We start from the raw sequence: 14,954 nt of genomic DNA, 5'->3' as shown, positions 1-14,954 counted from the left end.
TCTGTTCTGAATGATTGTTGAGAGAGATAGCAGGAAGTAGTGTCAGTTGCTTACAATACTGTGTTAAATAGTGAAAAGTCAAAGGTTAGAAGCAGAAAATTTAATCTGATTGGATATTTGATAAGGAGGTAGGTATTAAAAAGTGATTTTTGGGGTACATTCGTGGATGAAATTCATCGTGGTATTATTTTAAAGTACTGAAGTGGGAGATGCTGGTGCGTGTGCACCCACAAATAGTTCTCAAATCAAAGCAGTTGGTGGAATCATGAGAGACTTACATTACCATCTTAAAAGCCAGAACAAAATTAACTTATTTAAAATAGGATAATAATAAACTTATCTGACACAGTTTCAACCGAAATTATCGATGTTAAGACACTAAATTAAAATAAATAAATAAATAGGTAATGTGATGAAGGTAATCCCAAATATGTTTGGGATTTCCTTATTTTTAAAGTTGCCATTTGTTATGAAATTTTTTTCCTTTATAATTTATATTAATATTACTTTTTTCTTCAGAATATTTTTTGCTTTTTGAATGCCATGTTTTAAGTTTCAATTTTTTTTTTTTTTAATCTATTGATACTATTGATTGTCTTTCCCCATAACATTTTTGGAAATGTAAGAAATTACCGGTAAACCGACATTTATGAATTACAGAATTACCGGTAATTGAAAAAGTCGGCAATTTTCAATTCTTTTTTGTGACAATTCGTGGTTTGAGGAAAACGGAGTGCAAAGATTAAACCGACGATGACTTTTGCGTGGGCCCAAATCTCATCTAAAACTCGAAGAACATTTATAAGGGCTACCCAGCCGAAGGTGAGTCAGCTGGCATCATATGATATTGGGAGAGTTTTACTCTCGGAAACTTGGTTTTTCACCCGTAAAACCGGCAATTCGGACAAAGAAACATGCGCAGTTAACAAGCATAATAAAATGGCATCACAGTCAAAGTTGATTCGGAAGTAATGACAAACAACCTAACTCAACTGACCACAATACAAGAGCTGAAAAAAAGAAAAAAAAAACTATATGCTCACATTTAAGAATTAGAACGTCAGTTCAAAGAAAAACTCATTTCACTATAGCGATGGACTGCCATTTGGTAAAAGAATGGGTTAACATAAATTTAATGGGCCACCTACCCAGAAAATTGGTAAATGTAATTATGTCCAACGTTGTGTTGAGGTTTATGAAACACAAGTGTCCTAATAATTTTTAAAAGTCGTGTATATATGACACATTTTAGCTTATCGAACGGATTACTTAAATTGGGAGAAAATAATCCAATTTCAACTTTTCAAAATTCTAAAGGTATCATTAGCACAGTGGCGTAGCTAAGGGGGGGGGGGTATACCCCGGGCGACACTTTGAACCTTACCCTAAACGTCGTTTTGACTTTTTGTAGTATTTTTGGTGTGTATTGAGAGGGACGGCAAATTCGTGGACCCCCGGGCGACAACACCTCTAGCAACGCCCACTGCATTAGCAATAAATTGGGGCGAAGCAGATTTTTAAGAACACGTACTTCAAAATAATACTAATTACCAAATTTTATTAAGTTTCACTCGACCAGAGCGAAGTTATCCGTTGCACCTTATCGAATCCATTTGAAACTCAAAATAGTCCAATCGAAGACAAAATTTTAGAGTATTAGACAAATTTCGGAAACGATTCCAAATATCAGATTGCAATGTAATAATAATATGTCCACCAAAGCACACAGGAATAACACAATTAAGGAAGCGACAACACGAATCTAATAGATATTTATGCATTGTACGAAACCATGAAAGGAACGGACTAATTAGACTAACTGTCTTTACTAAAGACTGACGTATAAAATCAAACCATGTTACTAAGACAGCAGTGTCGAAGGCCCAAATTCCAAATTTTATCAGTATAAACTATATCAGTATTAAAATTAGTTCCAACCTCAGCAATAAGCTTTCATGAGGTCGTGGTAGACTTCAATTATGACCACTGATCACTTTGCAGGTCCCAAAATTGCCTATATATATATCAGAAAAACAGATCCTGTTATATAATCTGTGTGTGTAAACGCAAATAATTTGTCGCATGTATACCTGGAAGTCGAATATCCGCCCTGACCAGATGAAAATCACGAACCGTGTCTGCCCATATATTGAATACCGGTAATACAGCAAAGGACATATAGTGTGAAATAGCGCTCACAGATGGCAGCACCAATGACTGTTGCGGTACCTCAGTTTATCACATGACGTCTGTAACCGCACTCACGTCCTGCCCTCTTACAAACGTTACAGCAAAGAGACGTCAGATCAATATTGGTTATAGCAGCGACTGCAGCTTTTGTAGCCACCGCAGATAAGAAAATTCATTCCTATTCGGAAACGATAACTTATTGTTTCTCAGTCGTAAATTAAATATAGGTGTGAGAGGAGTTTTTCTGTCATCTGGATATAGGTAAGTTTATTATTCAATACTAATTTCTTATTAGTAATTAGCATCGTTTTGATTCATAAATTAATATAAGCTCTCCTTCTCTCTCCCCCCCTCAAAATTAGACTGCAGTTCATAAATGGATCTTGTATTATAGTAATTGTTAATCTAAACACGATTTTTAATTGTGTTCTATGTGTAATTGCTGCTTCATTTACGATCCACAGTTTGCCCGTTTCGTCCTAACTTACCAATATGAATTCATCGGCGAAGAGTTCTATATTTAGAACAAATCCACTGAATAACGCAAGTGTCATTGAATTTTTCCATCATAAATGGATAATTCAATCTTTTGTTATGAACATTGTATCATTTAGTGTACTTTCATTGCGAATTACCTTAGACCGGTTTGGCTGTGTTTTGTAAGACATGTTTGCTTTTAAATATTAACAGAGTAATCGATTCCATCTTGTACGTCTTGCGTAGCTGCTCTTTTCATAAGATTTTAACAAGAATTTTTAATTTGATTTTCTGTTTATTTTTTTCGTCACTGGTTCTACTGTATTCATATATTCACTGCCTTAGCGCTAATGCTTCTTTCTGATTGGCAGTGGTGCATTTTGTCCGACGTTTCATCGATGAGTATCCATTTCTGGATTACGGCCATTGTCTCCAGATTCCGCAATACGGAAGGAAACTTACTGGCAGAACAAAAGGAACATCTGGATATTGGCGAACGGAATAAGAAGTGCACTACTTCAACCTCATATTCCTGCATAAGGGCATTCCAGAAATGTGGCCTTTTGAGTAGATTAAAAAAAAACTAACTTATGGCTAAAAACTAAAAGAATAAATTATGTTAAGATGATTTGCTCCATTACATGGGTTGCGGACTATTTATTTTGAAAGTCGCATCTTGAATCCTAGATATTAACTATTATTTCTTTCATAATCGCATAATGATGAAGTGCAGTAATTTTTGAGATAATTTTTTCTATTCCGTTGACGAAAAACGTTCTCGATCCACTTCGACTGAATATTTTGCTTTAACTTGAAAGTTTTTACAAAATTTTAAATCCCTTCTTCCCAAGATTCCTTCCCAAAATTTATTTTTTTTTAAATTTAAATATCTTTCTGAACACTTTTTAAAAAAATTTCAATCAAGTAGAAGTTCTCCGTTTGTGAAGTGCTTTACAAAGTCTTTACCGAAAATAGTTTTTGTTGCGACTCCACCCACTTATTTGGATGAACTGATCTAAAAAATGCGTACCGCATTGGGTAACAACCAGAAATTAAGAACCATAAGTGCCTATTTTACTGCAGATTTATAAAGAATTACTTGATCCTAAAGCTCCTCAATTATTTATTCGTATTTACCGGTGATATCATTCTCATATTTTAATAACTCGTTCGTTTTAAACAAAATGAAATAATTTCAAATAATTCAAATGAAAACTGAGATATAAACGATCCATAACATCATTACTTGTTTTGTTAGCCTTCGTAAAATGGGAGAATATTGCATAATCAACATATTAGTGATACAAATAGAACTGCACTATTCCCATTGGTTAAATGCATAGCATTTTCTCCTTTCGGCCAACAGGCTGCAGGTTCGAATCCCACTGCGAACATAGTATGAGACCACCGCTTTATCTCATAATTATTTTCAAGCCCCTAGGTCTATGCTTAGACTCTCTAGAGAAAGAAAGAAAGCGGATTATCTATCCTTTTCTCAATTTAAATGTGCTATAGAATTGTTTCAGTACGAAGTTCTAAAAATAAAATAGTAATTTTTCTGTGGTGTGATTTGCAATGTTTGTTTAAATATCCATTTATAAAAATACAGATTTCATTGAGGTTTTTTTATTATTATTTATAGCCATTACATGATATTTTTAGAATTTTGTAGATTAATATTTTCAATAACTGGTTCTGCTGTGTGTTTCATTTTTAACATTGATTGCTCGTGAATTAGTACGCAAATGAACAAATATAAGTTAATGAACTTGGAATTGCGAAATAATTTTTTTACTCCGTTCTGTATTAGTATGTTCTGCATCATAAATTCGAATTTTGTCTGCTTCAGAGCAAAGTTTTATGAAAAGTTTCCAAGATTCCTTTGCGCGGAACAGAGATATGAATAAAATGATAGGTGATTTGTTATAGTCTTGGAGCACTGCAGTAACTGCTGTCAGTTTAAGACGTTATCGCTGTTGGTGCTTTACATCACGTCACTTCACATATTATTTTCTGTTTTTTTTTTTCGTATTGTGAGGGGGAAAAAAAAATATATATATATATATATTATGTATATATATATATATATACATACATATACATGTATATACATACATGTATATATATATATACACACACATACATACAGCAAGCCAACAATATCACAGTTCCAAAATAGTCAAGCAAACCTGATAGCTAAATAAATTCTAACTACATTGGTGGCTTCGGCTTTTTGTTATTTAACGGAGTAGTTTTATTACCATGTTTTTATTTTTATTTCGTGTCTTTTTATTTTTTTATTTATACATTTTTTTTTACTGCAGTGACTTGTTTTGATGCGAACTAGATACTACCGGCACGCTGATGTTATATGGTGATTGCGATTTCAATTTTTTTTAAGTCACAGGGGGGAAAAAGAGTTATGAACTGATTTGATAGAATGATATTTGATAAAATATCATTCTATCAAAATTTCATTCTATGAAATTTGATAAAAAAATCATACTTGGATCTTTTTACGGAGTATTTGTTTTATAGCCTGTATTGCCATGTGGATAGGGTATCCGCTCTCCGACCAAGACTGTAGTTTCGAATCGCACTTTCGGCACAGAAATGTTTGAATGCCTTTAAGTAGTAGCTAGTTTTCATCGCACTTCCGAATTATATGCAGTCCTCAGTCCACTGTACTACATAAGATGTGCAAGATTTCGTGGACAAAATTCATATAAATATATATTCCACGCAGCAAAATATACAGGTCTCTTTTCCGTCCTTTCAAATTTATTTCTTTCCATTAAATGCAGCACCGTGATAGCTCAATCGCTATCAACGAATCCCTTTTGTTTGGTCGGAATCTTGTCTAAGATGCAAAAAACCTTTCAGTGGATTTTTATCATGAATATGTAAGTTAACCAATTTTATACGGAGACAAAAGGGTCCTTCCCACTCCCGGAAATTCGAGTTTTTCATCTCAAAAAAAAAAGTGCAGAAGATTTTACAGACATATAATACACTAGCATTATAGTATTAACTCTTTCTGCTGAAATTCAAACCCATTCACTCCTTTAAAACAGCATTTCTTTCATTTAATCTTCTACCTTAACATAAATTCAGGAGTAGCAATCGGCAGCAACTCGGTCTGGTAGCTCGAGTGGTTAACTTATCCTCCTTTCATCCGACAGGCTGCGGGTTCGAATCCTACCGTGGGCATGGATGTTTGTGATTCTCTTTAGGAGGGATATGAATGTCACCTCCCGCCGAGATCACATCACTTATCGGAGGCCGGCTTGAAAAACTTTCATGTTTGGTTTCTAGAGCAAAGTTTCTACACTTGGTAAAGAATAAATAAAAATACAAGAAAAAACATAAAGTAATAAAAATTGGGAAAAAATCCCCATCCCACCAAAGGCATGAATGTACAATAATTATATAATAATACATTGTAAATGTATTAAAAAAAAACGCGGAACAAAAGTTACCAAGTCGTATTTGTCAATCAAAAATTAATATTCAGGGCAGTTTGACCTACCTGATGTGACTTGAACATAATGTGGATTTTAATGAACTGAAACATGGAATTATGGCAAATAAATAGACCACTCAAATGAAACTTTGTTGAAATCTTTGTTTTTCATATTATTTTATTTCAAGAATGATGTTAACTCCACAATAACCCTTATATCTTGGAATTCCATGTTACCACATTTGAACAAAATGTGACATTATTTGATATGTTACTTTCAACATCGAGGTTAGTCAAGAAAAACATGTTATTGTTATTAGCGTACGGGAGCATCCAATGTACCAGTATGGTCATTTGGAGCCGAGATGAGGTATTGGTCAGGGATAACTACTTCCTTATCGGGGAGGGAGGTTAGTGCAAGTTATCATTTCCCGAAGTGTTCTCTGTCTGTAAATGTGTGGTCAAGGGTTTGTTGGCCTGTTTTGAGCGATGCAAAACCAAAGTGCCCTGTAGGAAAACCCTCCACCACGCATGAGACCGGATAACCCGCCGGCCTGGTTGCCGAGTGGCCCGAGTGGCTAGCGTATCAGCTCTCCAGCCAAAAGGCTGCGGGTTCAAATCCCGCCGTGGGCATGGACGTTTGTGATCGTCTATGAAAATACTAGTGTGGTGGTGGTGGTACAGGTAAATGGCGTTGATGTAGATGATGATGGTAGTGGTGGAGATGGAGAGTTTTACAGTAGGTGCTCTTCCTCGATGAGTCTTTGGAGATGTCACGTAATATATATATATATATATATATATATATATATATATTATTCGAAAAGACCTGATAAAGGTTCCTTGCGTCAGAGACTGTAATCTAACCCAGGTCTTTCTATTCAAGAGCTTCATCTATATCGACTGAGCTATGGAGGCTCCAAGAAACATGTTAATTTATTGAAACTAAGGGGTCAAGTGAAAATGATATCTCTTTTATTTTTTTAAATTAAAAGTAAAATCTAAACTCTTAAGAATTTACTGATTTGTTTACTGATATAATATAGACTTGTCACTAGAGGCTAGAGTCTGCCGTGTTTACAGAATCCGGGCTATATACCATCCAAAAGAGTAGGTATAACAAACTTCATAAATATAATCCTTGTTCTCTTTGCTTTTCCATTCCTTGCTTATCGAAGGCCTGAAATGGCTTCAAAAACTTTCATGTTTGTTTTTTAGAGCAAGGTTTCTAGACTTGGCCATTCCTCGTGTTTGGTTTTCAAGTTGAAGGTAAACTTTCCTTATGCGTGGTTTTTTTTCGATGTGTAGATCGGGACGGACTCTAGTTGCTTCGGCTGTATTTTCAACAAAACATATTTTAGATTAAGTTAAGAATATTATTTGAAAGTAGTGCTACCAGACTGCATTCCAAGAGTTAAGATTGATTTGATTTTTTATGGCACAAAGACATCAAGAGTCATACTGCGCCAGGAGACAGATCACAGCAGTACATATGGTCATTGGCTAGTAGGGCAATCACAAATATTCATGTCCTTGGCGGGATTCTAACCCGCAGCCTCTTGGCTGGAGAGTGGATGTGCTAAACACTCGACCAACCTGACCGGCCCGAGAGAGATAAATACAATTAATATGCCTAGTTGCTGAGTACACATTTTTTCCCCCAGTATTTTGTGGCGATCTCACTTGGCACAAAAATATCAAATGACACAAACACTCGTAAAATCAACAAAAGGTGATATCACTGACATTCCTGGTCTCCATTCAAACTTAAATGATGTCCATCATCATCTTAGCTAGTCTCTATACGGCTGGTCTCATTTATTTTTTCCTTTCCAGAAACTGCAGTTTTTCATTCTGCAGAATTGGTGTTTAGGCTCAGCCGCAATTCCAAACAACAACAGCTGCTTGCGAGAATCGAAACCTGATCCGTTATTTCTAACAGTAGCTCATCTGGCAGCCTACTGAGAAGGGCGGTTACATCTGCATTTGTAAGTTCGACATTCTCCCGAGAGATTTCTAAATCTAGCATCTCCCTCTTTATAAATCTACACTGGGTGATGGATGAAAATTTCCTTGCAGTATTTATTACTTCCTTTTTGCTTTCACCACTCTCCTAATTCCGATAACTGTCTCACCTCGATTGATTTCATTTGATCTCGGCAGGTTGATTTTCTGAAATATAATTACCTAAATACCAAGATCTATGGAGACTTCAATGTTGACTATCCAAACTGTCTTCCCTTTTCGTCTTGTCTAGAAATCATAGATCAGGCTAGAAAAATGTTGAACTACTCTCAGTAGTGATCCAACAAGAGTTGTTTAACTAGAATGTTAAATAATCCTCATCGTTTTCGCAATATCGTGGATATTTTCTTAATTTCTCCAGATTGGTCTTTACACCCAATCTTAACTGCTTGGTTTCTGACGCTGAAAACATTAGTGGGATAAGTTTTATTTCTAAATTTCTTTTCCATGGTCTGATGACTATTTCTTCTCTCCTGATGAACTGTATGCTCTAACCGAAAATTGAAATAATCTTCATTGCAATGATATATTTAAAAAATCAGCATCTCTTAAATGACTCAAATTCAAGAACTGAACCTGCATTCATCCTATACTGCACTCTGCCACATCTGTTATAATATCAGTTCCAAATGGAAAAGAATGGCAGGTATTTTCTGGTCCCACGCTAAGACTTGGGCACACTTTCTGCTATTTTGTGCTTTTACTTTTCTGTCATCCATCACAAAAGTTAAGGCAGACTATTTGCATATGTCTTCTCCAACTGTTACATAGATGACCAAGGAAAATTATCTCCTACTATGCCAAGAACGGCCTACTTTATGCCTCCACTGATATTTCCTAAGAAAAATAGGAAAATACTCATTACTCTAGATACCAACGTCTTTTTGTCCAGATAGCATCCCCACCACTGTTCAAAGTTTTTGCTCCAGAATTAATGACCATCCTATATTGCCTCTTCAAACATTCATATTCGTTTGTATCAATCTCCACAGTATGGTGGTGAATACCTCTTCCACAAAAACTCCACATTTGGCACATTAGGAGAAGATAGCGTTCTCCTGATATCCACCAAACCCAGACTCAACCATCAGATTGTAAGATGGAGAAGAGTGATTCATTATTCCAGAAAACGAATTCGTACTGCTCCAAAGTCCAATGGTGGTGAGCTTTACACTATTCCACCCTATGCTTGGCGTTGTCTTTGCTGATGTTAGGCTGGTATGTGGCTTCGCGGCAATATAAATTTACGTTCTTGCTTCCAGATGCTGGCGCAGGCATTTCGGAACTCGGTAGCGAGTTTCAACCGAGAATAGGTAATTTTTTTTTTGTTTCGCGACACATCTTTTAGCACTCGGTGGTCCTGCTTTGTTGATAAGTAGCCTAACATGTCGAGATTGTGCTGTTGTTGCTACTGCTAAACGTTTCCACTTCACAATAACATCATATTTGAATGCGAAAGCTGCAGTATTGTAGAAATTTCCCTGAGTTGTTGCAAACGTGGCATCCTATGATAGCGCCACGTCGAAAGTCAGAGCTGCCCTTCAGTACGACCCATTTTACTGGTAACGTTCGTCTATGAATATTGTAAGAGTATGTGTTTCTTATATATCCCAACCATGGCACTGTATGAGCATTGGTTGGGATGCTTATAACTATATATGCTACTATGAAGCAATGTCCGGATATTTTTGATCAGATAGTAAATGAAGTTAGTTTCAATTGAGACGTAACTAAAAGAATTCTATTACCGAATGATATTGTTGCTGGATTTTCCGAAGAATATTATGACGTCTTTACAATTAAGAACTAAAAAAATTGCCAAATAGGCGCAGCTTATAAAAAGAAATTAACAGTCGGCTGCTTTTAAGACGATAACACTTCAGGTTCCATGAGGACTGCCTACATTTCAATCCTTAGGTAATCTGAATAAATTTTTTTCATTCCAAATTTAGATTAAATCGGTACGACTTAGAGATGCGTCTGCCTGTGTCGAAGGAGGAGGACTTTTTAACGTTTTCTAATTTCAGGTACTTTGGCTCCTTTTTTTTATTAACTAGATTCGAAGCTTGAAATTTTGACCCTTATGTCATGATCAACTAGAATCAGATTTCAGTCTCTGTTAGGGATTTTTGTTCTATAAAAGTTAATAAATGACTGCACACTATTTGGTTCTGAATCGTTCGTCATATTTTAATCTTGATGAAATTGATTTCTTAAATTGTCTATGGAAATACTAGTGGTATTGGTGGGCGGTAGATGGCGTTGGTGTAGTTGAACTGAGTGTGGTGGAGACAGAGTTGTAGAGTAGGTGGCCCCCCTCGATGAGTTTTTGGACTCCCTAGAGGTGTCACGTAATAATAATAAAATACAAAAATGCTGTCCTATTGTATTCTAAGTAAACATTTGATTTATGGAATGAATTTTTACTTGGTTTATGTTGGTGCATTGATAAGTATAGTTTTAAATTTTGTTTTCACTAGCCATTAACATAAAAAGCGGTCGAAACATGTTCTGGACACTAAACGGACTGGTAATCAGTGGCGGCCCGTGAAGTTTTAAGTGGGGGTGCTGCCTATACAAAATAATTTTAAAAAATTATTAACGAATTTCTAATTAGTAACGAATTTATTAATAAATAAATCTACTTCACGGGCCGCCACTGCTGGTAATGCACAACATACGTCTCAGCCAAGCTAATTTGATCCCCTCCCCGGGGTATTGTCGTTTCCTGTGGAGCATTTGCACCACATCAGACAAGTATTGCTATCGCAAAACTATGAAAGATATTAACAACAATAACTATGAATAACTTATGAATCCAGTCGGAGGAAATACGAACTAGATTCCGATGTGTAGATAGCTTCTATTGCCATGTTTTCTCCCCCAAGTAAGATCGCTCATTCCTTCACCATCACCTCTCATCTTACATACACTGTGGATGGGAAACACCCTTCATGGGTATGCCAAGCTCAGTCTTAACTAAGAGGATGATATCACCTTCCACATTCGAGAGTTCATCGCTAAAGGTAATCTGCTGACCTACGGCAAAAGTAATTTACTGGATTAAATCTTATATGGAGTACAGTAGTTCCCCCTTAACCGCGGGGGATACGTTCCAAGACACCCCTCGGATACTTGACATCGCGAATAGTTCCTATCTTTATATATACTATATTTTTTCCTATACATTACATATCTATGATAAAGTTTAATTTATAACTTGGGCTCAGTAAGATATTAACGACAATAACTAATAATAAAATAGAAAAATTATAACAGCATAAGTTATCTAAATGCGAATGGAATCTTAGCAACCTCAGCATACGTTGATTATTTATTTATTTATTATTTTATGAAGTCGAGAACTTTCACCTTTTTCACTTAAAAGGAAACACTTTACGGCTTCTCTTTGGCATATCCGAGTTACCAGCATCAGTACTCTTGCACTTTGGGGCATTTTTAAGTAAAATAACAGTCACTTGAACACAAGCACTGCTATACCGTGAGAGTCGATCTGTTAACCGAGAACTACTCAAAATGGCACGCAATTTAAAACTTATGAATTGTCTGTTACTAAAAGAATGAGCCAGACGCTTCATTTCAGCGATGTAAAATTGCATAGGCAAAGTGGATATTGGATCCAACATTATTTCAAAGCCAAATATTTTGTAGAAACTATGAAAGTTTCGTAAGTTGAACAGAGAGCTTACAAGAATACAATCCTCGGCAACCCCGAGTTGCCTTAGCTTGCACTACTTAACGTAAGTAGGTAAGGCATCTCGGGGATGGCGAGGTTGTATTCTCGTAAGCTCTCTGCTCAACTTACGAAACTTTCATAGTTTCTACAAAACATCCGGCTTTAAAATAATGTTGGATCCAATATCCACTTTGCATATGTAATTATAAATTGTTCATTTCTCGAATTTTCTATTTAATCGTTTCGGACCGGGGTTGACCCCGGATAGCGAACCCAGATCTTTCGTACTAGACTATGACGCTTTTTTGGTCATCATAGAAAGACGCTTCACAGACTCGGTTGCCTCGGTGCTAAAGTGGCATCCATCACAAGCCTGAAATGAACATGCAAATCATGGACATAACACACCGAAGTCCTCTGGCTTATTGAAATCAACTATTCGTGGCCATCATTATTTATTTTGCTACGAATAGCCTGAAGCTTGAGATTGATATGATCAGCAGCCGAATGAATAATTATGCAGCAAAGTTTCTACAAAATGTAAATAACGTTCATTATGCTGTTTCTTAAATTCGGCGATTTAATGCTAAATTGTAACGGATCTACAAATTTTAATAATTATCCCGAACATTAAAATCCGTTCAGCCTGTGATATGATGTGCAAACTGACGGACAAAGCTACCCTAAGAGATGCATTCGCCTTGTTGTGAAACACACCCCAAAATGAAGAAACGCAGCTGGATTCATTTGGTGCAGTTGTTTCCAAGAAATCAATCATGAACAAGTGACTGTTTGGCAGATGTTTATTAGTCATTACATCTGTGACCAGAATTCGGAAAGAATGCTTCCAGCTGTGCAAGCAGTCGAAGAAATTCGGTAAGAAGCGATCGATATCACTAGCGGAAGTTGCCAAAGTTCAGATCATCGATAGATTCTCTTAACTACGAAAATTTCCTGTATTGAGAAAATCATACATTCAATATATTAATTTTTCGTTTTCCAAAGACAGAACGAATGCATTGCAAAAGTGGAATTCAACGTATTTAATAGTTTCATATTTTGATAAGTTAATTTCATGATACTGAAGCCTGAAATTTCCGAAATTTAAGTTTAATACTAAAGGGCGAACACACATTATCTGAGTGATTCAGTAGTAGTGTTTTTATTAATATTAATAGTAATATTATTATTATGTAAAAAAAAAGAGAAATGAAGATGAATAAAAAGTCTTGCCACCAGTGAATTTAAATGAATTTTTCTTATTTCCTGTACAATGAAGCCTCCTTAGCTTAATATATACCCAATGATATCCATTGAGTAGAAAGATTTTTGACCTTATAATTGGAAAGACATCTTTTTCAGTTGAAAATGAGTTAGCCAATCTTATGCAGAGGTGCAAGATTTTTTTAATCCTGCAAAAAAAAAAAAAAAGTTACACAGGCAATTAACAGTCATAATGCAATGGCATCACAACCTTAGTTGGTCTGGTCGCAATCCAAACGAAACCTTGAATGGGGATTGAAACTACATATTAGTTCTATAGGTAAATACTCGATAAAAGTTATTTCTTGCTCGAGGGTTTTCTTTATTTGTCTACTGCGTTTTAATCCTCCTCCCCACGAAAAGAAAATTTGGAAAATAAGTTTCATCAACTTTTGCGAATTCAATTTGAGAACGGTGGGGGAAATGTCAATTTGGAAATAGATATTTAGCTGTTCTTATTGCGTTGTCCGTGAACTTTATCTCTCTGGGTTCAGTTACTAATACTAGTATTCATATAACTTTACTGAGATTAGGAACTAATTGGATATCAGCACGGTTACTAAAAGAGTGTTAAGCTGAATTGACTATTTCTTTAACCAGTCTATATAATTTGACTCTCAGAACAGGGAAGATTCCGTAGGAGTGGAAAGAATGTAAGGTAATCCCATTGTACAAGGGTAGTGCAAAGAACAATGTATCCAACTATCGACCAATCAGTATCTCAGAAGTGGTGATGAAGATTAGGACTCGCATTCAGAAATGGGTTGACAGAGAATCTCTACTCTGCAATGAGTAACATGGGTTTACTAAGGGAAGGTCATGTTTTAGCAACTTGCTCACATTCTATAACAATGTTACCATTGAACTAGACAAGGGGAATGGATACACCATGATACTTTTGGATCTTGTTAAGGCTTTTCACAGCATGGTACACTGTCGCATAAATTGGAGAATATACAAGGATGGTCTGAAAAGTTCTCGGCCTAACAATGAAAAAACGAATTTATAATTTCAAAATTATTTTTATTTTTCAACATAATCTCCCTTAAGACTAATACATTTGCTCCAGAGTCATTATTCCGTCCTCGTAGTGGTTCTCAGTAAGATCTGCAAAATACTCCTCTACAGCTGCAATCACCTCTTGATTCGAAGAAAAACGCCCAGTAAGGAAGAGATAGAAGTAGAGGGAGCCAGATCTGGTGAATAGGGTGGAAACAATTCCCTTAATTTTCCCATTGAGAAAACACCTTTGTGGGGTGCATTGTCCTAATGAAAGATGATTTTTTTTCTTCTTCTGCAAACCGGGTCTTTTCTCACGAATTTTTTCTTCTAGTCAGGTTAAAAGATCGGAATAATATTCCCCGGTTATTGTTTTACCCCTTTTCAAGATAATTAATATATAAAATGCCTTTAGCACAGGCTGATCATACGTACCGTTTTGAACGGGACAGTACCGTTTTTTTTTTTTTTTTTTTTCATATTTCCCTGCCGTCCCGTCGTTTTAATAAAAATATCAATTTTGTCCCGTTTTTAATAAAAACTATAAAAATCCTTTAATATTGGTCAATCCTAAATTATTATTCATAACCTATAATCGTATATCAATACCATGGATACCAGTAATTTGTATAACCATGGAGTCACATTGTTCGATACTAAACATAAATATCTGCAATGATTTATTCAGAAAAAAATAAAAAATACATGTTGGCAACACTTGCGCGTCTCAGACGTGGCGTATGTTCTACTGTAGCATTAGTTTTTGTTTTGCCTGTATGGTAACCGGATGCTTTGTTATTCAATGCCGGTGGTTTACATTTCATATTTTTTAAAGTTTTA

At 35.7% G+C, this 14,954-nt stretch overlaps 1 protein-coding gene across 10 annotated transcripts in view; it reads left to right on the top strand.

The window, feature by feature from the left end:
* LOC150104358 (intermembrane lipid transfer protein VPS13A-like) overlaps positions 1-14,954 on the top strand; it is a 2,072,875-nt gene that overhangs the window by 310,756 nt on the left and 1,747,165 nt on the right. For 7 of the 10 annotated variants that reach the window (XM_090396320.1, XM_090396323.1, XM_090396321.1 and 4 more), the window contains exon 1: positions 2,325-2,451. The exons of 1 other annotated variant lie outside the window; for it this stretch is intronic. The gene's annotated coding sequence lies outside the window, so the exon portion shown is untranslated. Of the gene's footprint in view, positions 1-2,320; positions 2,452-14,954 lie in introns of those variants that run through there. 2 more of the 10 variants (XM_090396319.1, XM_090396322.1) reach the window with 2 other exon arrangements.

This window comes from Typopeltis vanoorti, chromosome 8 (genome assembly GCF_054136105.1).
Source record: "Typopeltis vanoorti isolate ZY-2024b chromosome 8, IOZ_Tvanoo_1.0, whole genome shotgun sequence".
NCBI classification, from domain to species: Eukaryota; Metazoa; Arthropoda; class Arachnida; order Uropygi; family Thelyphonidae; genus Typopeltis; species Typopeltis vanoorti.
Note: the sequence above shows the minus strand (reverse complement) of the source record. Positions and strands in the feature narration are given on the sequence as shown.